Genomic DNA, 24,853 nt, shown 5'->3' with positions numbered 1-24,853 from the left:
TCCTCACACATCCCTGGACCAACTGTTCTGACATCAACAAGGTCTCCATCTTGCCTTAAAATGAACAAAGGGGTAAAGGTTTAAAAATGAGAATCTTGCTGCTAACTGCTCTGAAGGTATTAACCATATGTAAAATTTTGAACAAATGTTTATAACTCTAACTTTTTGAATACTTGTTGACATACTTGTTGAATTTGTTAAATTTTAAAAAACTTACTGATTATACTTGTTGAATTTTTGAGAACTCTAATTCTTCCTCAAAATTGGTCCTTCATTCATTTCCACTTTTCTTTGGAATGTACAGTATTTACAACTATGGCTGCAGGTTTTTTGAGGGGTGGTTATTGATTCAGAAAAAATGCCTATTAATATGTCACTTGGGCAGGCACTATTAAGATTACAGAGTGACTAAAATGCAGTTGCTAAAATTTAAGGATAATCTAATGATGAAATAGGAAAAGCTTTACGAATAACCAGAGCAAGTGAAATACAGAGTATGATCAGCATAATGAATAAAGTGTTGACATAATACATAATACATGAAGTCCTAATACATAATGTTATGGTGACAAGAGATGCCCCTCTGGTCAGAAGCATAGACGACACACTGTTTTTCAGTTGGCTCATGAAGGATGCTCCTCTTGGGCTGTGCTGAGACTAGCAAAGGCAATTGGCGAGCTTTTTTTTTGTCACAATGACAAAAATGTTTGTATTTGGTTGGCTAAGACATTTTGAAGCAACATTTTTCAATTTAATTCTTGAGAGCATTTTGATGGCTCTCGACATCTCAAGCTCCAAGGATATTTCAACAAGTTTCAGTGCTATGTCATCAAACAGCATGTTTCTCCTCTCCAAGGTTGAGCTTTTAAGAATTATGGGGTCTACTTTTCCTGAAGTCATGAAGTACTAATACATGCACTTTTGAAGCATGATGACTCTTCATGCCTCCTGGGTATTTCTGCTTCTTTATGAGAATTTCATTGTTATTCATGTGTAGATGACAGTTTGAATGACCTAGAAAGAACAAAACATAAAAGTAATGATTACATAATTCATGCCATCCTTAATTAACTGTTTTATTTTCTAAGAGCTGCAGATGTTATATTACTCATAAAAGTCTGTTCATATATTATTTATGCCACACGAATAAAATGTTTGTTAGCTTGAAACGCTTAAGCAAATTCTCTGGGTTTCTTTAAATTAAAAAAGCAGGTATGAGGGTATATTAGCCTTGTGTCTTTTGATTTTCTGTATTCTGAAGGCCTGACATCCAGGGCCTTGCTCCTGCCTCACAGGGTTCACTAATTCCTAGAAATAGTAAGTCAACAACTCTCTGCTAGCAAACCTTTCAAATGCAAACCAACCAATTCAGAGCCCAACCACTTCCTTATCAGGTCCTCCTCATACACCAGTCTCTCCACCTGCCCAAATCTCCTCAGGTACCAGAGAAGGAAGGATAAGCCCTGTGCTCAATACCATTTTTATAAGATAAGCACTTACATATTTCACAATAAGTCTAAGAAAAACTTGGGAAGAACAAATATCAAGCTCTGAACAGCGGTGACCTCAAGGGCAAAGGATTAGAGAACAAATTTTTGAGTTCTTCCTTTCATAGGATTTTTTTTTTTAATGTGAGAATATAGCACGTTTTTATTTTTATATTTTTCACTACTTTCAAATTTTAAAAAGTATAAAGAGAACTGGTGAAATTAGTTTACTTAAGCACCTACTTCATAGCTTTGTAAATATTTTTATAAATCCTACAGACTTTCAGTCTCCTTTCTAAAATAAAATGAATACAATTAAAATGAAATTTTCTCCTTGTAATTATGCCTATGAGATTGATAAAAGGCATGAATTTGGTGGGGAGGAGGAGCGTGCGTATTATGGTACCAAGTTGGGAAGAAGCAAGAACATGGAATTCTACCCTATTTTTTCATTTTAAATTAATGCCATTTGGATGGGAAGGGGGACAATAACATTGAGGGAAGAGACACCATACTGTGTTTTCTTTGATTTGAGGGGCATAAATTGTAAGTAAATAAATACTGTCTTAAAAGCTTTTTATGGCACTCTTTTGAAAGACATATTTGAGAGTTCTATATATTGTCTTTCTCCCCTCACCCCCACCTGCCCCTCCAGGGATCTTTGACTTTTAAGGTTTTAGGAAATAAGGCACTTGAATCAGGAATTTAGAAAAATGAGAAAATAAGAATACTGAGCCAGGATCATGATTCAAATAATTTAGTGAGAGCCTTAAACAAAATTAAGAAGTAACCCAAATGAAGAAAACAGACTGAAAAAATGACCAAACTGGGTTAAACATTTGGATATATTTTTAGTGTTTATTTTCAAGGATTCAAATGGTATTATATTTCAACCCTGCAACTTCCCGCTGTGGCTGCATGTGAATGTATGTGGAGATTACATCTGGAACAGGATGAGGCCTGCTCTAAATGTGAGGCCTGAACCCTGCCCCTCACCTTCCCCATGGCAGGCACTGATGCACAGGCCTCACTAATTCCTCCATCTTTGAGAAACACAGAGTGGAAGCAGTGAGTTCACTGTACTATGCATGTGCTTAGAAAATGTCCAGTATTCATTTCCATATTTCTTATGATAATGAGGCAAATTTTATCTCATTTTCATGAAGTAATAAATTTAAAATGAAATTAAGTGAAATAAAATATTCTTATCTGTTGGAGAAGCTATAAGGAAAACCCGAGAGAAACTGCTACATCCTTTCTTGTGTGGGGTCAAGGCAGTGCAGTGAGGAAGAGATGAATGCATAAAGTATTTTTACTTTTCAACACTCGCCTATGCTGTGTAAGTGTCTCTAGCATAGTGTCTACTAAATTGACATGCACCTGATGACTATTGATTGAAAAGATAAATGAACAAATACATGATGCAATTTTGGGGAGGAGGGGATCATTTTGTTAGCCATCAAAGAGGACTGAAAATTCATGTTGAAGTAGGTTATTAAAATATTATTTTAAGTACTATGTACTTATAGGGAATTCGTTATTCCTATTGGTTATCAAAAAAAGTTGCATTAGTTATCATGACAGACAAACAGATCAGCATGGCCATGTTACAATTCTTTTTTTGGCAACATTAAATGCTTCTGTTTCTCTCATTACTTATTGGGAACCCGAATGTGGTCATATATATCCATGTGCTCGATAAAATGATGGATGATGACCTGTGGTGTTTGAAACTGGCTTCTTTAGCTGTGATCGTATAGTGGTTAGTACTCTGCATTGTGAAACTGGCGTTCTTCAATCAAACTTAATGGGAAAATCTAATTACCACTCATAATAGAACACTATTCCCTTTACAAAGATATTAACCTTGATGCTTTGATCTAAAAATATTTAAGTATTTAATTTTTAATGCAATTCTCTTAACATTTAAAAATAATCTATAACGTGCTAGGTGTTACAGATTTCTAAAACAATGAAACATGGCCCTGACCTTGTGAAGCTTGGGGTTTAGTGGGGGAGTCAGGGCTATATATACTATTACAATACAAAATAGTGCTATACTTGGGGGTATGAACAAAACAATATTAACTCACAGAGGTGGTGATGACATAGGAGTTAAAAAAAATTATTTAGGCAGACAGTGAGGGTACGAGAGTCCTTGGTAAAGTTTTCCTTTTAGTGAAAAGCAGCCCCCAAATCATTTTCTTTTCTAACAAAGAGCAGCCTGTAAAATAGAGCTGCAGACATAGACAAGCAAGCTGGAAGCTTGCACAGGTGAATGCCAGCAGTTGTGCCAAGAGAAAAAGGCTACCTGGGACTAGGCATGTGCAAAATGGCGACTCCATGTTCCCTTCTTTTGCCAGCTACGTGTACAGTAAGGAGCAGACAAGATGGCCCCGGCCAAGTGAAAAACCCATTTGCATAATAAGATTGGGGGGGGTGGCCAGCCTTCCCGGTGCGCTACATAAACATCACATCTGGTCCAACTAATCTGTGGGCCCTAGTAAATCAGACACTGCCTCCTCAAGCCTGCCTACAAAATCTGGTGCAGTATGCCACAGGCTGGTTTTTCCCTTTCGGGAGCCCCTCTCTCACGAGGGAGAGAGCTATTCTCCTTTCTCTTTCTTTTAGCTAGTAAACCTCAACTCCTAAACTCCCTCGCCCTGTGTGTCCATGTCCTTAATCTTCTTGGCGGAGAGATAAACCTTGGGTATTTACCCCAGATAATGACACAGTTTCAGTGAGGTCACTAAAAAGGAGAAATTTTAGTTTGAACCTATTTATTTATTTATTTCTAGTTTGAATCTGTTTTAGAGTTCACTGGATAAAAAAGAGAAGAAATGAGTAAGTGAATAAATAAATGTCCTGCCTCTAAGAGACAGCAAGGGCAAAGGCAGAGAGGAATTTAAAAACATGGTATCACAGCACACTCACTGTGCAGTAGTTGGAAATAGAATACAAATCATGCATTGTTCTTCAGTGTCAAATTACTGAAGGCCATATGGTATCTATTTGGCTTGTTTAAACTGCACTTTCAAATACAAGAAACAAAACAAATTGTATTTCCAGTTACTTGCTTCTTTCTTAAGGAGGAACTTACCTACCCTTTCTAATCTCCTTGTCTAGAGGGAACAAACAGGTTTGCATCAGCAGCTATTCTGTTGGTGTAATATGCATGCCCAAAAAATAACACCAAATCAAATAGTTTTAATGCTCAATTTTGTTAAATAGCTGGATATATTGAATATTTTTCCAAAATAAATCTAAGTAAATACTGAAAAACAAATAAATATACCAACATGGTATACTTTACAACCATGAGTGATAGTCCGTTGGGTAGCCAGGCAGGTGTAGAAACAGATGTTGCCTGGCACAAGGTCTCTGGGTCTGTTTCTTCCAATCTCCACCCATCATCACTCTGGCTTGACTCCTTGATCATCAGCCTTTGTGTTCTACTCATGATTGTGCCCTTTACTCTTCATTTTTATGTATGTATGTATGTATGTATGTATGTATGTATGTATGTATTTATTTTGAGGCGGAGTCTCACTCTGTCGCCCAGGCTGGATTGCAGTGGCACAATCTCGGCTCATGGCAACCTCTGCCTCCTGGATTCAAGCGATTCTCCTGCCTCAGCTTCCCGAGTAGCTGGGACTACAGGCGCCCGCCACCACACCCGGCTAATTTTTTTTTTTTTGTATTTTTAGTAGAGACGGGGTTTCACCGTGTTAGCCAGGATGGTCTCGATCTCCTGACCTTGTGATCTGCCTGCCTTGGCCTCCCAAAGTGCTGGAATTACAGGTGTGAGCCACTATTCTTTATTTTTTTCCATTTGCCTTACTACAAATAAATATATAATCTAATTTCCCAATAAGCCTATATTTAAAAAAATCCAATTTGGACACACAGACAGCTCAGAAAGGAATGAAATGAAAAAGGAACTTCTCTCCTTCCCCTGCCAAGTTTCTTTCCCAAAGAGGTAAGTGGTATCAATTTCCTGTGATTGCTTCTAGGAAGCGAATGTGTAAATATGTGTTACATTCTGTGACTGGGGTCAATCCTGGGAATTCTAGTTTTCAATACAATCCTCAATATCAGGAAAAATTTCCAATTTATTTGTACTGTGCAACATACTTTCTTTGGGTAGTTTTAGGTTCCTCTCTGTTTTTGGTTACTTTTCATTTTCAGATTTTAATATTGTGTTTTCTCCTTTTGGTGACTAGGTTCATTAGCAAGTTACTTATAGTTACTAATCTGCCCTTAGTTGCTTATTTTCAATCTATTTACCCACTGTCTGTTTCCTGATTAATTTTGCTTTTATCTTTATTATTTTCTTCCTTTTTTTAGGTTTATTTTGTTATTATTTTCTAACTTTTGGTCTTGAGTAGCTCAATTCTTTTGTTTTTATTCTTTCCTGCTAGTTATATAGATATACAAGGCTATGTATTTTTCTCTGCTTTTAATTTCTAATATTTATTGTTTTAATTATAATAATTTCTAAATACTTTGCAATTGTAATTTTGATTACTTCTTTGATCTTTGACATTTATGGGAAGAAAATTGCAAATTTCAGGGTGGTTGTAGTTTTTCTCCCTGATTTTTGTTATTACTTTTATGTTTTGTATGTGTTTGTGTGTGTGCATCAAGAATGTAGTCTGTACTATTTCTGCTTTTCCCCTAATATACAGCCAATTTCTTTATAAATATAAGTGATTAAAGTGAAGTATATTCTATAAGATTATAGAATTTAACATATTTTTATTACTTTAGCTTCAATTATTTTGTTCAGAATTTCAAAGTTTTTCTTATCTGTATCTTTTTTCCTAGCACTTCTTGAAATTTATGGTTTTGTCATTGTTTTTGCTATGTTATTTATTGCTACCTTATCATTTAAGTAAATGCATGTTATAAATGTTTCATCTTTATGTGTTTAAACTCTTTTAGACTCTTCCTTGAATTCAAACTTCTCTGACATTAGTATCATACTTTCAAATTTGTATTAATATTTTCCTGGTCTGGATTTGTTTAAGCTTTGAAAGTTTTTACCCTTTCAGAATTTCTCTATATTATCCGTGTTTTATAGGATATGTGTTTGCTACATTTTTTTTTTTTTTTTTTTTTGAGATGGAGTCTCGCTCTGTGGCCCAGGCTAGAGTGCAGTGGCGCAATCTCGGCTCACTGCAAGCTGTGCCTCCCGGGTTCACGTCATTCTCCTGCCTCAGCCTCCCGAGCTACTTTTAATGTATACCTTGACATGTTTGAGAGCAAAGTTATATTTAGACTTAGTTCTGTCATCTTGACATCTTTTGTGCTTTCAATACTATATGTTCAGTTGAACTAGCTTTTAAATCTGCAAACTAATATTCATTTTAGTCACTTTTTTTCATTCGGACTCCCGCTTTTGGTATTGGCAGTGCTATTTGAACAAAATATTTTGCTACTTTATTTTTACTACTTCTTACTTATACCTTTTTTCACTATTTACTTTTTACTATGTACAAATTTACTAGTTAGCTAGTCTAAGGTATAGGACAACAAGACAAGAAATTGATTTGCTTTCTTAATTCAAACACATTTTATAGGAGTTTCTATAAATGTGCTTAAGCCAATGAATTATCTCATAACTACAAAACCACTGTAAGTTTGATTAAATCTAGCATGAAAATAGCAGTTTCTGTGGGGGGAAAAATTAAAAATTTTTTAGAAAGCACTGAAATATTCTAAAAAACACTGTGCCCCCAGCATGAGTTGGCACAACTCAAAAGCAGTAGCTAAGAATGATAAGTAGATATTACTGCTTATAAGCTTATGGGTCAGCTGGATGTCTTGTGATCTCATCTGGACTCCCTCATGCATATGTGGCTCACTGTGGGTCAGATATGCAGCTCTGTTAAACTCGGGGCCTCTCTCCATGTTTGGGAGACAGGTGGCTGTAGCTGGTCCAGGCTGGCCTCCCCTGGGATGTTTGAGATCTGCTCTTCTTGTGCTCCCATCCTCTAGCAATCTTCTGGAAATTGTTCCCAAGCTGCTGGCAGGACTCCAACAGAAAGGAAGCAGAAGTGCCAGGTCCCTTGAGACCCTGGCCAATCTCAAGCTGGGTCCCTTGAGACCCAGGCTCAAATCTCTATTGGCCTCGCCAAGTCCAAAGGCCAGCCCAGATTCAAAAGGTGGAGAAACAGATGCCACCATCCTCTGCAGGGAGGAGTTAGCTGTACAGTCACATTATCAAGACCACAGACGATTGAGGAATTGAAACCCTTTGGCAATGGGCGCTCCATATGCTACTACTTGGAATTAGAATCCTTTTGTCTTCATGCTACCCTCTCCCTGACTCATGCAGCCCAGGCCTTCTCAGGGCCTGGAGCATTTTTCATTAACAGGAAGACTATTTCATCATGTAAAAAAGATGGAATGAAGTCTGCTGTGTGGCAATTCATTTGGGGCTCTTATTATAATGTGTTGTTCTGTGACCTATGTCAATATGTTCACTTTGAAGTTTCAAGAAGATCTCCGCCCTAGGATAACTGAAAATGTTTACATACCAATTTATGAACTTTGCAAAAGACTATACTTTTCAAACTAAAGACAAAATTGTTGGAGAAAATTTATATTTATTCGCATTTGTATTTTATATTAGTGTTTATAAAACACTAATACATTTAAAAAAGATGGATTTTATATATAGCAGCTCATTGTTTTTTATAGTCATGTCCATTTTCAGGGATGGTATTTTTCACTGAATGATTAATTTATATCTCTGAGATCTGTGATATATAAACACAGTTCCATGGTTCCACAGCAGTTATGTTTGTATTATTTTTCTCGATCATACTGTAAGTACTCTCCAGTTAAATGAATCTAGCTGTAAGGAATATAACACCTAGAAATAAAAAGTCTTTCCAAATACCTTGCCTAAATTTGGCAGGCTTACTTCAGAAACATAGTCTTGTTTTTGTTGTTGTTGTTGTTGTTGTTGTTTTTGTTCTGAGACAGTCTCACTCTGTCACCCAGGCTGGAGCGCAATGGTGTGATCTCAGCTCACTGCAACCACCACCTCCTGGGTTCAAGTGATTTTCCTGCCTCAACCTCCCGAGTAGCTGAGACTACAGGCACGTGCCACCACACCCAGCTAATTTTTGTATTTTTAGTAGAGACAGGATTTCATCATGTGGGCCAGGGTGGTCTTGAACTCCTGACCTCAAATGATCCGCCCGCCTCAGCCTCCCAAAGTACTGGGATTACAGGCATGAGCCACTGCGCCCAGCCTAAATCTTGTTTTAAAATAAATCTGTGGTTGGCTCTTTTGAACTTGTCAAAACTACCAATGACATGAAATCATGGGGTTTCACAGAGATGCTATTAAATAAAATTGCTAAAGATCAAAATTCAAGATGAAAAATAAATCCAGGATATATGTCTCAATCATTTATTTCTTTTCTTTTTAGCAAACCATTCACACATAAAATGAAATGGAGAATTTTAGCAACCCTAAGTATTTTAACAGGGCTACTTGACTGAATTTTAGTAAGTCTTGAGATATTTATTGAGATAATTATCACGTATAATAGAAATGAGGAAAAAATTGCTTGATTCAATGAGATATTTCTTTTGTGGTCAATATCTATTAGGTGGTATTATGCAATGGAAATTTTGAAACAATTATTGTGTCCCGAATGATTCATTAAATGATTAGCTAATTGATCATATTTATTATAATCTATTTCAGTCAATGGTCTCTAAGGACAAGAATTAATATAGGAATGCCATTAGCCATTTACAAATGAAAATTTTTGCTTTATTCTTAATGACAACTGACTACTTGCTAAAGACAAAATAAATTAAGTAAGTAAAACAGTAGAAAAAAACTAGAATCTATAGGGACTATAATCTAGACAAATTACAGTTATGTAATTTCAAAACTGCATAACAATGTTTTAGTCAATAACCACATATATAACGGTGGCCCCATAAGATCAAAATGAAGCTTAAAAATTCCTATTGTCTAGTGAAATCATAGCCATCACAACATCACAGTACAGTGCATTACTTATGTTGTTTGTGGTAATGCTGGTGTAAGCAAAGCTACCATGCTGTCGGTCATGTGAAGGCATAGCACATACAGTTGTGTGCAGTACATAATAATGTATAATAATAATAAATATGCTACTGATTTATGTATTTACTATACTAGAGTTTTTATTGTTACTGTAGGGTATGCTCCTTCTACGTATTAAACAAAAAGTCAATCGTAAAACATCTTCAGGCAAGTCCTTCAGGAAGTATCCAGAAGTAGACATAGTTGCCATAGAAAATGACAGCCCCATACGTGTTATTGCCCCTGAATATCTTCCAGTGTGCAGGTGGAAAACAGTGATATTGATGATCCTGACCCTGTGTAGGTCTAGACAAATGAATTGTTTATGTCTTAGTTTTCAACAACATAAAAATGAAAATAGACATAGTTTTTTTCAAAAAATGTGGATATAAAGAAAATATTTTTGTACAGTTGTATGCTGTTTGTATTTTAAGCAAAGTATTATTTTTAAAGAGTTGAAAAGTTTTAAAAATAAAAAATGTTTAAGTTATAGTAAGCTAAGGCTATGAATGAAGAAAGAAAATCATTTTAAATACATTTAGTGTGGCCTAAGTGTACAGTGCGTATGAAGTCTCCAGTGTACAGTAATGTCCCAGGCCTTCACATTCACTCACTACTCCCTCACTGTCTCAGCCAGAGCAACTTCCAGTCCTGCAAGCTGCATTCATGGTAAGTGCTCTTTACTGGCATACCATTTCTTATCTTTTATACCACATTTTTACTGTAACTTTTCTAAGTTTATTTATGTTTAGATACCTCTGTGTTACAATTGCCTGCGGTGTTGAGTATAGTAACGTGCTGTATCGATTTACAACCCAAGAGCAATAGACTATACCGTATAGCCTAGGCGTGTAGTAGGCTATACCATCTAGGTTTGTGTAGTACACTCTATGATGTTTGCACACAGTGATAAAATCACTAAACAATACATTTCTCTGAATGTATCCCCCTCTTTAAGTGACATATGACTTTGGTTGTATAAGGATATCTGTTTTATGATTAATATTTTGAATTGTGTTTTCTGATAGTACCTCATGTAATCAACACAGCAACCCATTAGTCAGTTCAGGCAAGTTTTACTAAGTAACTATATAGACTTGTGAGTTTACACGACTTGACCTGAGTTCAGAGCCAGTCTGTGGTGGACTCATTTTACTTGCACCAAAGACCCTGTTCTCTCTACCAAGACAGTACTACATTTGGCCTCATCTGTGTGCGCTTCTGGGAGAGCTTAGCCATTATCAGGGATGATGGAGGTAGAGAAAGAAACTCAAAGAACATATCATAGAACAATTTCCAGCCTTGAAAAATGGCCATAGAAAGAACTCAGTTTCCAAACAATTCTTTCCAGTAAATGGACCTGATCTCTGTTCAATGGAAGTCATAAAAAAAACTCAACAATTTAAGAACATGGACTTCAAGCCCTATATCAAACTTCAACCAGGCAATGTTAAGCCTTCATTTTATTTTACATAAAATAAAAACTATTTAATAATATTAGTAATGTTATTGATTATGAAAAATGTTATTCTGTTACATTTTATGGGTATATTATATTATTGTTCAGCAAATCTGTATTCACCACCCCCCTCTGTGACTTCTATAGACAGCATGCACTTCTTTGCCCCACTGATGTTGGGCCCAGGGATGTGACTTTCTTTGTCCCATGGAACATAACCCAAAGTGACAATGTGCCAACTCCAAGCCTACACTGTAAAAGTCAACATGTTTCCCTATGTCCTTCTTGTGCTCCAGCCATCCATCACAAAGAGAAGATCATGCCTCACATAGCTGCCAGTTCAAGAAGGAAGAGGGACCTTGGACAAGGCATTGGGTCCAACCTGCAGCTTGGAGCCCAGACTAGCCACATTTAGTTTAGGTTAGCTGAATCTCAGCAATGCACAGTGAAATCATTGGTAATAAGGCTGGAAAGATAGTGTCTAGAAAACTAAGAATACCAGATTAAGTTATTCACAATTACTCTATTTTAGGTGAGTGAGAGTTATTACAAGTCTTTGAGCATAAATTTTGCCAAGATTATTCTGGCAACAATGTGTAGCGCATGGGGCCAAGACTTCAAATGGAGTTTACTTCTGTAGCTCCCAGAGAATAAATCAACCATGCCTTTAGTTTGATGCTAGGACTTTGAGCATGCATGAGGCAATGTGAAGGATAAATGGGCTTTGGGAAGAACTCATGCTTGGAAATTTACAGCATGATGGCTTAATACCCAACAGAAATAATGAACCTGAATCTCTGAGAATATGTTTGTCACCTAGTTCAGGAGTCTCCCATAAGAACAATCACATAGTGAATATTCTGCAATTGTTTTCTGTTGTCTTTACTTTGGTATCTCTTGATAAGAACCTTCAGGTTAGGCTTTCAGGTCATTGTTGTGTTTTTATATTTGAATGATATTCGTAAGAATTAACTGCCATTAAGCATCAAATGAATTGTTGACTCACCTTGTTCAAGACTGAAAGCAAATGTGCTACCGAATTGTTATGAATTGTTTTTAATTTATCTAAGAACATACCGTACTTATTTGTAGGATTTCATGGTGTGGCTTACTAATATTGAATTCTTCATTATGAAAAGCTAGCTAATCAATGTAAATACACTATGGCTTGAGTGTGTCTCTCAAGATTCATGTGTTGGAAACTTAATCCCCCATGGCGACAGTGTTTGGAGGTGGGGCCTAACAAGAGGTGATTTGGTCATGAGGGCTCTGCTGTTATAAATGGATTAATGTCATTATTGTGGGAGTAAATTAGTTATAAAAGCAAGTTTGACCACATCTCTCTCTTGCTTTCATGCTCTTTTGCCCTTCTACCTTCTGCCAAGGAATGATGTAGCATGAAGGCCTTCACAAGATGCTGGCACCATGCTCTTGGACTTTTCAGGCTCCAGAACCATGAGCAAAATAAACAATTTTTTATAAACTACTCAGTCTCAAGTATTCTGTCATAGCAACACAAAACAAACTAAGATAAGATACTTCATGGTCATCAGTGCCAAGAACAAACCGAATGATCAGACTAATATAATTCAATGATTGAGAACCTACGGCAGTAGTTTTCAATTCTAGCCACACATTACAATCACTTGGTGATGTTCTTAAAATCTCCATGTTAAGGCTTTACCCTAGAACCAAAAAACTATTATTTTTAAATAGCTTGCTGGGTGATTTTATTATGCAGCCATGGTTAAGATTGGGCATATATGTTATATCCAGTTTTTAAAAGCCAGATAATCTAGGTAGTTTACCTATACAAAATACCCCCTGTGAAGACCATCATTCCCCATAGCCTAGTTTTTATAATCAGGCAAAAAAAAAAATTATATATATATAATTCAATCACATAATTGAATTATACCTATATAGAGATCTGTTATATCTGTATATAGATATAATTATATTGTCTATATTATTATCTATAATTATATTATCTATATAATTATGTATCTATATAATATATAGATTATACATATAATTATAGATATATATCTATAATTATATAGATACACAATTATATAGATAACATTATAATTATATATTTTATATATTATATATAATATGTTATAATTATATATATTATATATATTTATATATTATATATATAATTATATATAATTATAATTACGTATTATATAATATATATTAAATATATATTATATTAAATATATAATACATTAATATATTATATTATATATATAATATATTAATATATAATATATATTATATTATATATTAATATATTGTCTATTATCTATAATATATATTATAATGTATATTATCGATAATATATAATATAATATATATTGTAGATAATATATAATATAATATATATTATAGATAATATATATTATTTTATAATATATATTTTATATAATATATATTATAAAATATTTAATATATTATATATTATATAATATATAATATATATCTATAATATATATTATAAAATAATATATTATATATAATATATAATAGATATTTTATAGATAATATTATATAGATAATATTATCTATAAAATATCTATTATATATTATATATAATATATAATAATATCTATTATATCTATTATATCTATTATAATATCTAATATCTATTATATATAATATATCTATTATGATACATATTAGATATTATAATAGATATATCTATTATAATATCTAATATGTATCATAATAGATATATTATAATAGATATATCTATTATAATATCTAATATGTATCATAATAGATATATTATAATAGATATATCTATTATAATATCTAATATATATTATATATTATATTATATGTAATATATAATATAATATATTATATGTATAATATATATTATCTATATTATATATAAGGTAATATATTATATGTATAATATATAATATATATTATATATTATCTATATTATAGAAATATAGATACATATCTATATTATAGAAATATAGATACATATCTATATTATAGAAATATAGATAACATATAATAATATATAATATAGATAATTAAGTATCTATATAATTATAGATAATATAATTAACTATATACAGACAGATATACAGATATCTATTTTTATAGGTAGATATATTTATATCTACATATATAATAAATATATAATGAGATTAATCCAACACAAAAAATGGAAAAAATGTGGGGAGGTGGACAAAACCACAATTATTGGGTGGAAATTGTGCTCTGAGTGCTTCAAGGTAACCGGTTTTCAAAAAAGTAATTTTTTTTTTAAGAAAAATGATTTTATAGATGTCAACTCAGCTGTCTGGATTATTAGGATTTTTAAACGATCCTCTTTAAAGTCAATTTGGAGACTTGTCCTATATATAACAGCACTGTAGCAATAAATGTGACATTTTATAATGATAAAAAAAAAATGCCAGGGCCAGGTGCAGTGGCTCACACCTGTAATCCCAGCCCTTTGGGAGGCTGAGGCGGACAGATCACTTGAGCTCTGGAGTTCAAGATTAGCTTGGGCAACATGGTGAAGCCCTGTCTCTACAAAAGAAAAAAATACAAAAATTATCAGGGCATGGTGGTGCACATCTGTAATGCCATCTACTTGTGGGGCTGAGGCAGGAAGATAGCTTGAACCTGGGAGGGCGAGACTGCAGTCAGCCGAGATCACGCCATTGCACTCCAGGCTGGGTAACAATGTGAGACCGTGTCTCAAAATAATAATAATAATAATAATAATAATAATAATAATAGCCAGAATATAATTGATCTACTTTCTTTTTAATTTTTTTTATTGTGTTCAAATATACAGAATGTAAAATTTACTGTCTTAGCCTTTTTTCAAGTGTACAATTCAGGGGCATTAAATACGTTCACATTGTTGTGTAATCATCACCACTGTCGATCCACAGAGCTCTTTTTCTTTGGACAAAACTGAAATCCTGTACCCATCAAACAACAATGCCCCACTTCCCCCCTCCCCAGTCTCTAGCAACTACTATTCTATTTTCTGTCTCTATGAATTTGGCAACTCTGTGTACCTCATGTAAGTGAAATTATATGAAAGTATTTGTCTTTTTGTGACAGGCTTGCTTTATGTAACATAAAGTCTTCAGCTGGGTGCAGTGGCTCACACCTGTAATCCCAGCAGTTTGAGAGTCCAAGGCGGGCAGATCACAAGTTCAGGAGATCAAGACCATCCTGGCTAACATAGTGAAACCCCACCCCCGTCTCTACTAAAAATACAAAAAAAAAAAAAAAAAGTTAGCTGGGTGTGGTGGTGCACACCTGTAGTCCCAGCTACTCAGGAGGCTGAGGCAGGAGAATCGCTTGAAACTGAGAGGCCGAGGGTTGCAATGAGCCAAGATCACACCACTGCACTCCAGCCTGGGCAACAGAGCAAGACTCCGTCTCAAAAAAAAAAAAAAAAAAAAAAGTCTTCAAGATTTATCCATGTTGTGGCATGTGTAAGAATTTCCTTCCTTAAGGCTGAATAATATTTCATTGAATGAATACACTATATTTTGTTATATATTTGTTCATCAATGGACACTTTAATTTCTTCTGCCTTTTGGCTACTGTGAGTAATGCTGCTATCAACTTTGGTATACAATATGTATTTGAGACTCTGCTTTCAATTCTTTTTGGTATATACCCAGAAGTGGAACTGCTGAATCACATACTCTACTTTTTAATTTTTGTGGAACCACCATGCTCTTTTCCATAGTGGCTGTATATTTTATATACACAAGAGTTCCAATTTATCCCATTCTCAACAAAACTTATTTTCTACTTCTCTTTAAAAATAGTAACCACTCTTAAATGTTAGACCTAAAACCATTAAAATCCTACAAGAAAACCTAGGCAATACCATTCAGGACATAGGCGTGGGCAAGCACTTCATGTCTAAAACACCAAAAGCAATGGCAACAAAAGCCAAAATTGACAAATGGGATCTAATTAAACTAAAGAGCTTCTGCACAGCAAAAGAAACTACCATCAGAGTGAACAGGCAACCTACAGAATGGGAGAAAATTTTTGCAACCTACTCATCTGACAAAGGGCTAATATCCAGAATCTACAATGAACTCAAACAAATTTACAAGAAAAAAACAAACAACCCCATCAAAAAGTGGGCAAAGGACATGAACAGACACTTCTCAAAAGAAGACATTTATGCAGCCAAAAAACACATGAAAAAATGCTCATCATCACTGGCCATCAAGAAATGCAAATCAAAACCACAGTGAGATACCATCTCACACCAGTTAGAACGGCCATCATTAAAAAATCAGGAAACAACAGGTGCTGGAGAGGATGTGGAGAAATAGGAACACTTTTACACTGTTGGTGGGACTGTAAACTAGTTCAACCATTGTGGAAGTCAGTGTGGCAATTCCTCAGGGATCTAGAACTAGAAATACCATTTGACCCAGCCATCCCATTACTGGGTATATACCCAAAGGACTATAAATCATGCTGCTATAAAGACACATGCACACGTATGTTTATTGCGGCACTATTCACAATAGCAAAGAGTTGGAACCAACCCAAATGTCCAACAACGATAGACTGGATTAAGAAAATGTGGCACATAGACACCATGGAATACTATGCAGCCATAAAAAATGATGAGTTCATGTCCTTTGTAGGGACATGGATGAAACTGGAAAACATCATTCTCAGTAAACTATCGCAAGGACAAAAAACCAAACACCGCATGTTCTCACTCATAGGTGGGAATTGAACAATGAGAACTCATGGACACAGGAAGGGGAACATCACACTCCGGGGACTGTTGTGGGGTTGGGGGAGGGGGGAGGGACAGCATTAGGAGATATACCTAATGCTAAATGACGAGTTAATGGGTGCAGGAAATCAACATGGCACATGGATACATATGTAACAAACCTGCACATTGTGCACATGTACCCTAAAACCTAAAATATAATAAAAAAAAAAATAGTAACCACTCTAATGGGTATGAGGTAATATCTCATTGTGGTTTTTATTGAGCATCTTTTCATGTCATATTGTCCATTTGTGTATCTTCTTTGAAGACATATCTATTGAAAGCCTTTGACTATTTTTTAATCAGGTTTTTAATTTTTGTTGTTGTTGAGTTGTAGGAGTTCTTTATATATTTTGGATATTAACCCCTTGTTTGACATATGATTTGCAAATCTTTTCTACTATAATGTGGGTTGCCTTTTCACTCTGTTACTTGTATCCTTTGATAAAAAGAAGTTTTTAATTTTGAAAAAAATTCCTTTTTTTCCCTGTGTTTTTGTTGTCATACCCAAGAAACGAGTGACAAATAGTTCATTTACTTTTAGCAAATTCTGTCTTATAAGTCAAATAAGATGATTTACAATGCAAAACAATTAGATTGCCTGGCTTGATTTTCTCATTCAAAACACAGAATATTAAAAATAAACAAAATTAAAGCTGGCAAACTCTGGGACTTTACTGAAACTTTAACTTTTGAAAAAGCATTACATTTTATTTGTTTGGTTAATTACTTTGCCTGAGATTTCTAATTCATGTTTGGTTCATGGATGCTTTCAAATGGAAATAAAATGAGAACTCTTTTGAGGTCTACATCTATGTGTTATGTGTCTTTGTTTTGCCAAACCACCTGGTAGAGTTAATGGCAAAGAGTAGCTACTCAATAATACCCTTAAAATAATATTAACCCAGGTGGGACTATTTGATGGTAAATACTTTTACACCATATATTCATTTTATAGTTGAACAAATTGATATCTTGGGAGGCAAAATAATCTAAGTGATTAATACTGAGTATAAAACAGATACTTTGCTTGTACATAGAACAAAAATGCTTGGGTTTAGACGTTTAGATAGCCTGTCTGAACTAACAGGACAATGGATACCTGTGGGATGCAGGTATACATATCATGTTGTACTTTAATTGTGAGCAGGTAGTGCAAGAGGGACATGAAGATAAATGTCGGGTCCCCAAGAAAATTTATTCTGAGAATTTACCCTTAGTCCTGTAAGTGCTCCTGAAAACGCTCACCTTTTCCCTTGGGGGTTCCCACAACTCATGCATCTCCCAGGTATTAGTAAAGTATAGTGACAGATGATGAGAAACCATCTGTGTAAATTGCCATCTTGGCCGACCAGGCGTCTTACTTTTTTTTTTTTCTCCCCATTGCCCAGGCTGGAGTGTAGTGGCGCAATCTCGGCTCACTGCAACCTCCCCCTCTCAGGTTCAAGCAATTCTCCTGCCTTAGCCTCCCGAGTAGCTGGGATTACAGGTGCACACCACCATGCCCAGCTAATTTTTGTATTTTTAGTAGAGACAGGGTTTCACCATGTTGACAAGGATGGTCTCGAATTCCTGACCTCGTGATCTGCCCCCCTCGGCCTCCCAAAGTGCTGGGATTATAGGCGTGAGCCACCGCACCCGGCTGGCATCTCACTTTTAAACTTGTTTTGTTTTATAACATTTACAGTAGTTTAGGCCTTAAGGGGCCTTATGAGGCATTAGTTTTGTATGTCCTTCTTTTCAGATGGAGAAGAAGAGGCCAAAGGAGGCAGTGACTTGATACAAATAAACGGCCAGTAAGTGGTGTGGTCTAGATCCTAAAGAGACTCCCAGATCCAAACGCTTTTACTGTTATCCCTCTGTATTCGTGGGGGATTGGCTCCAGGATCCCCAGTGTTGCCAAAATCTAAGGATACTTTAGTTCTTTATGTAAAATGGCATAGTATTTGCATTTAATCTATGCACATCCTCCTGTATACTTTAAGTAATCTCCTCCTGTATACTTTAAGCTAATACAGTATAAATGCTATGTAAGTAGTTGTTATACTATATTTTTAAAATTTGCATTATTTTTCGTATTGTTCTTTTTAGATTTTTTTGAATATTTTTTCATACATGGTTGGTTGAATTAACGAATGTGGAACCCATAGATAGAGAGAGCCAACTGTATATTAGAAATGTCACCAGAGGCAGAAACAAAAAAGGGACTGTAGATATGCATTCCAGGAACTGACTTTCTCTTTGTCTTCTAGAAGCTTGCTCACCCTCAGGCTTCCACAAAGCCAGAAAATCTTTGGCTTCTTTTTTTTTCTTTTTTTTAAATTATACTTTAAATTTTAGGGTACAAGTGCACAACGTGCAGGTTTGTTACATATGTATACATGTGCCATGTTGGTGTGCTGCACCCATTAACTTGTCATTTACATTACATTAGGTATATCTCCTAATGTTATCCCTCCCCCCTCGCCCCATCCCACGACAAGCCCTAGTGTGTGATGTTCCCCTTCCTGTGTCCAAGTGTTCTCATTGTTCAATTCCCACCTATGAGTATGAACATGCAGTGTTTGGTTTTCTGTCCTTGTGATAGTTTGCTGAGAATGATGGTTTCCAGCTTCATCCATGTCCCTACAAAAGACATGAACTCATCATTTTTTATGGCTGCATAGTATTCCATGGTGTATATGTGCCACATTCAGAAAATCTTTGGCTTCTAACATTCTGACTCCCCCATACCTACTAATAAAGCCATGAGGATCCTGAACATGGGGACTTCCTTACTGCAGCCCCAGGGCCCCTTTAGCTGAACCCACCAGAAATGCAGTGGCTGGACTCTTTCCCAATTTTCTCCACTCTCAGCTACCTTTGATGAAAGGGGCTTCATTCTGTAAAGATTAGCATAGCTTGCTACTGGTGGTATTCCTGTTGCTGTATTCACAAAAAAATTGTATTGGCAAGATTGACAATTTTCTAAAATGCTCAAATTTATCTGACCTTACAAATAATATCCACTGGAAAATTATCAGACATCTGTGAGAGTCATTTTGGGTTGAATTAAATTTTTGATGTGCTGTGAAATTGGGTCAGTGCATTAGAATTACATTTTAATCGTTATGAATGCAGTCATAAAATGTTCTTCCATGCAAATTGGCAACACTCCCAGACTTGAGGAAGCTTTGAAGAAATGAATTTCAAAACTCCAGATTAACAAATATGTACAAGAAGTCAGAAAAGACAAACATTTTCTAATAATGTACACAATAAATTCTAGATTTATCTTACTATTATGATCTTAAATGGGTTACTTGCACTGAAAAAGGCAACATTATTCAATGCTTTGAGTAGAAGGCAGGAAATTTATAAAAGGAGAAGCTGATCTTTCTTCTTAGAGTTTGTGGTTCCAGTGAAGTCATTGTACTTAGTCAACTGTTTTCTGGATTGCTTAACAGAGTAAAAATAGGACAATGTGGAGACTCAGATTTCCACTGTATGTTATAAAGAACTTAACAACACACTGCCTTGTGAGAGAAAAAATTCCATCTCATGCAGTATGGCTAAGCAGAAGTTGGACAACTGTTTTTCAGGGATACTATAGAAGAGGGGTTTCCAATCTTTTGGCTTCCCTGGGCCACACTGGAAAAACAAGAATTGTCTCGGGCCACAGATGAAATACATTAATACTAATGCTAGCACATAAAATACACTAACCCTAGCACATAAAATACACTAACACTAATGATAACTGATGAGCAAAAATTGCAAAAAAAAAATTCGTAGTGTTTTAAGAAAGTTTATGAATTTATGTTGGACCACATTCAAAGTCGTTCTGGGCCACAGGCAGCCCACAGACCGTGGGTTGGACAAGCATCCTATAGAAGATACTTCATAATATTGGATGAGAAGTGTACTAAATGACTCCCAAGACCCCTTTGAATTTTAAGAGTGGGCTGGCGTAGTCTAAAAAATAGAGCCAAAAGGTACCTGGGTTCCCTGGTTGAATCACTGATAAGTAATAAGTATTAGAAATGAATTTTCGCCTAACTGAATTTATAAGTTAGCAGTACTAAACTTACCTTTCTGGAACCCAAATAAAAGCTAAGGGAAAGACAGCTTTGGATGCAAAAGTAACTCAAGTGGAGCTGGAGGAACCCGGCAGGTTACACAAACTTAAACGCCTTGCAGGGCCAGCAGATCCTCCGAAGCCAGGTATAAGACAGGAGTGTGGTGGAATTTGAGGGCCAGCTTCAGAAGATGTTCAAAACATAAAGCATTTTTTATTTCCTTTCTTATCAAATCATTGCCATCAACCCTAATCCTTTACATTAGGAACACATAGGAGATAAACAAGAGAACTCTGGGGCAAATGGCCAAGACCACACAAGAAATCTTTGTTGGGGTCCAACCATGGCCCATCCCCAGTGAATGTTAGCACAGTAGAGTGTAGAGTTTTCTTCAGTATCTAAAAGCTTACACAAGGCAAAAGTGAATGTTCGCCTTGGTATGCTTCAATTTCATCACATCCTACATTCACACTGTGTCTCTTTTCCACCCTCCTCTTCCTTACCCCTGCCCCTTAGTTCTTCCCCAGGATACCTGACTTCACCAGTGCCTCACATGCAGGACCTATGCTTCTGGCTCCTCTGAATCAAAATTTACCTTAGTTATTCCTCATCCCTCTAGACCCTCTACATATGTTGTGGAGTGAATTAATGGCAAGATTTAAAGACAAACAGAAACATACTCGGGGTGCCTCTTTCATGATATTTGCATGGTAGTCAAGTTTTCTTAGAACTGAAAAACCATTTCATTAAATACTGCTTCCATAATTGTAAATTCCATGCAGGTAATCAGCAATTAAGGGCAATTTTTTTTTCTTTTTCTTTTTTTGCAGGGGGATGGAGTCTCCCTCTGTCGCCCAGGCTGGAGTGCAGTGGTGCGATCTCGGCTTACTGCAAACTCTGCCTCCTGGGTTCACGCCATTCTCCTGCCTCAGCCTCCCGAGTAGCTGGGACTACAGGCACCCACCACCACACCTGGCTAATTATTTGTATTTTTAGTAGAGATGGGATTTCACCTTGTCAGCCAGGATGGTCTCCATCTCCTGACCTCATGATCCACCCGCCTCAGCCTCTCAAAGTGCTGGGATTACAGGCGTGAGCCACCGTGCCCAGCCAGGGCAATTGTTTATAAGGTATTCTTCGGTTGTGCGTCCCCCATCCCACCAGGTAGGTCAGCCCTTCTACTTCTGTGCATAAACCCGGAAACGATGCAGTGGAGATGATTTTAAAATCCCTTACTACAATCTGTACTCATTCGACCACATTTAACCAGTTTCTTCTGTGGAGGAGCTATTGTACTCTCCAACAAGCAGCATGACTGATCTATGGATAACATTATTATACTAAAGCAACTTTTTTTTCTAAAAGTTTATGCATTTATGGCCTTTGAGGCTAAGCCTATTATTTTTCTTTTATTGAGTATGATTTTGCTACATTTTGTAAGGAATTCATTTAAGTGTTGTCTGACATTTAGGCTGAAATGATTTTTCAGTTTGTTTGGAAGAAATACTTTTAAAAGTTAAGAAGTCAGAAGTCTACAAGGCAATGGAAATGAAATATGAAAACAAGGACTTGGTTTTAAGAAGTTGTAATCACAACTGCTAAAATTAAATCAACTTACCAGAACCTTCTGAAAACAAACAAATATGCAAATACCATAAAATATATGGATTTATACCACAAAAACCCAAACACAGGAACCTATGGTAGCCATTGTTTCTGTCAAAAACCAAGGCAAAACTGATTTGCTTCCACTGAACCAAAGCTGTGAAATAGGGATGATCAAAGCATCCATTTTCTCAAACTTTCTCTTCTACCAAACTTTTTAACCAAACTGCTAGAGAAGATTAAAACCTAAGTTTCATCCTCTTTTGCCCTTTGTCTAATCAGTACTTGGGAGAGAAAATAACATAGGTAGGATTCCTTGGTTTGCTGGGTAATTGAGACTCAGCTAAAAACAAAAACTTTTGTAGTATTTATAGAGGATGACAACTCCAATTTTGAAAACTAGAAGGCAGTGATTAAAATAATTTGTTTTTCTCTTCTCATCTCAAGAATGCATTTTACTTGTATTAAGAAGGAAAATGAAGGTCAATGTCCAATATGCTCACCTTAAAAAGTACCTCTCAGTCAGGCGGGTGCAGTGTTCTGGGAAGTCTTCACATGCCTCCTCCACCTCAGAGAGCTCCTCGCTCTTTAGAAGACGGGACCACTCTCCTTGGGCAGGAAAGACCCTTCTCCTACAGCTGGAAAATGGACAGGAAGGAGCTTGGAGCTGACTTTCTCTGCGCCACCTGCCAAAGGCTCCTCAGTAGCATTGCTAGAATCCAGCGCCCAGATTCGGCGCTTGCTGAAGTCAAAGTTTTTTTCCATCTCCCCTTTGAAAATATAGAAAATGACCGCGATGAAAATACCAGTGGCAGCCATTAAATAAAAGATAACAAAAATGGCCAAAGCAAGCATGAGATCCACAATGAAAATAATCAGTTTTGCCAACATGTTTGCATTTCTTCTTGTTCACAGAATGTATTTCAAAAGTCCCAAAGGCACCTACCACGTGATTATGTCTCTGTAAAATGTGGGCAGGAATAAGGACATTTCTAAACATGCTAAAGAGTGTTGTAATTCTTCCAAGTATCTACCAGGAAGGCTGGTTTAATGAAAGTTTTGATTTCCCAACTGGTACAAAACAGTGGCTAAAGGTAAAGTGTAGAATATTGCTTCACTGTGGGGACTCTAATGGGGAGAAGTCCAAGAATTTATTTCATCCCATAACTGTGTAATTACTGATTCACTTGGATTTTAATTTCCACAGGGTATAGACATACTAATGTGCATTTATAGCATAAAAGGCTATTATAGATATCTAATGTTTCTTGGAAAATTAAAATGTGCCAGTCGAGTGTAAATGGAAAATAAGGCCATTTTCAGACATGCAAAGCTTCAGAAAGTTTATTTCTCTTGTGTATGTTTTTTTAAAAGTTACTACAGAATATAATTCAATAAATTATTGTGTTTGGTGAAAGGGAAATACTTGGCATGTAAGAAACTGCAAATTTAGCCAATAGAGCAATGAAATTAAATCCCAGAATCATAGCTCAGCAGCAGACATAGAAGGCAATAAATTCAAATTAGAAAAAGGAACTTAGTGAGCTACCAGAGACAGTCTTTAAGAAGACAGTCACCTTCCTATGTTAAGTGGTATGATGAAAAGGCACGATGATCTAAAAATAAAATGGCCAGTGTATATCTTAGTTAACAAGGTAAATGAAAGGCAATAAGAGAATTCAAGAAAAACCACAACATTGAATAATGAGCCATGATCCTCATATGAAACAAACTAAACTGAAGCACAATTCTGAGAAACCGATAGAATACAGGAAATGAGAATTTATTTGTCCTTAATATTCAGAACGTTTCTTCTTTAAGTAGCACAGATTGAGAGTGGGAGATTGTACTTCCAAAGGGTTCAATCACACTACTTGATTGTACAATGCAATTGCCAAACTCCTAATATTTCAAATACTGTCACATGTTTTACATTTCTAGAGACCTAAAACAAGACAAGAAAATTAAATTTATTGAAGTGATAGAACAGAATAAAAAGGTTATGAACCTTAACAATTTAAAAGTAATGACATAGCTTGACAAAAGTTCGGAAGCATAGTGGGAGAGGTAGAGAGAAGTGAGAGTATATTAGTTTCCACACCTTGCATAGCTGGAATTCAAAGGATATTGTCTAATACGAGTGTAAGAAAAGAAGAGTAGGTATAGTTTTCAAAATAATAAAGAAGACTAATGGGAGACCTAAAAATACATATTTAATGAGATTTGTAAGATAGAATGGGTAGCACAAGATGTTAAATTCTTCATCTTTTTGGCAGGAAATTAGCAAATACTGTTTAAAATTTCTAAACAAAAAATTTGATTTATTTAGCATATTATCTA

General features: G+C 35.6%; 1 long non-coding RNA gene across 1 annotated transcript; it reads right to left on the bottom strand.

Moving 5' to 3' along the window:
* Positions 1-414: 414 nt before the first annotated feature.
* On the bottom strand, positions 415-24,500 carry LOC105740447. Its single transcript, XR_001116494.2, has 2 exons — positions 23,017-24,500; positions 415-1,014 (listed from the first exon to the last, which is right to left on the bottom strand). It is a non-coding gene; the product is annotated as an uncharacterized LOC105740447 (long non-coding RNA).
* Between the last annotated feature and the right edge of the window lie 353 nt (positions 24,501-24,853).

Source organism: Nomascus leucogenys, chromosome 11 (genome assembly GCF_006542625.1).
Source record: "Nomascus leucogenys isolate Asia chromosome 11, Asia_NLE_v1, whole genome shotgun sequence".
Classification (NCBI taxonomy): domain Eukaryota; kingdom Metazoa; phylum Chordata; class Mammalia; order Primates; family Hylobatidae; genus Nomascus; species Nomascus leucogenys.
The sequence above is the reverse complement of the archived record's forward strand: the minus strand, read 5'-3'. Positions and strand labels throughout refer to the sequence as shown.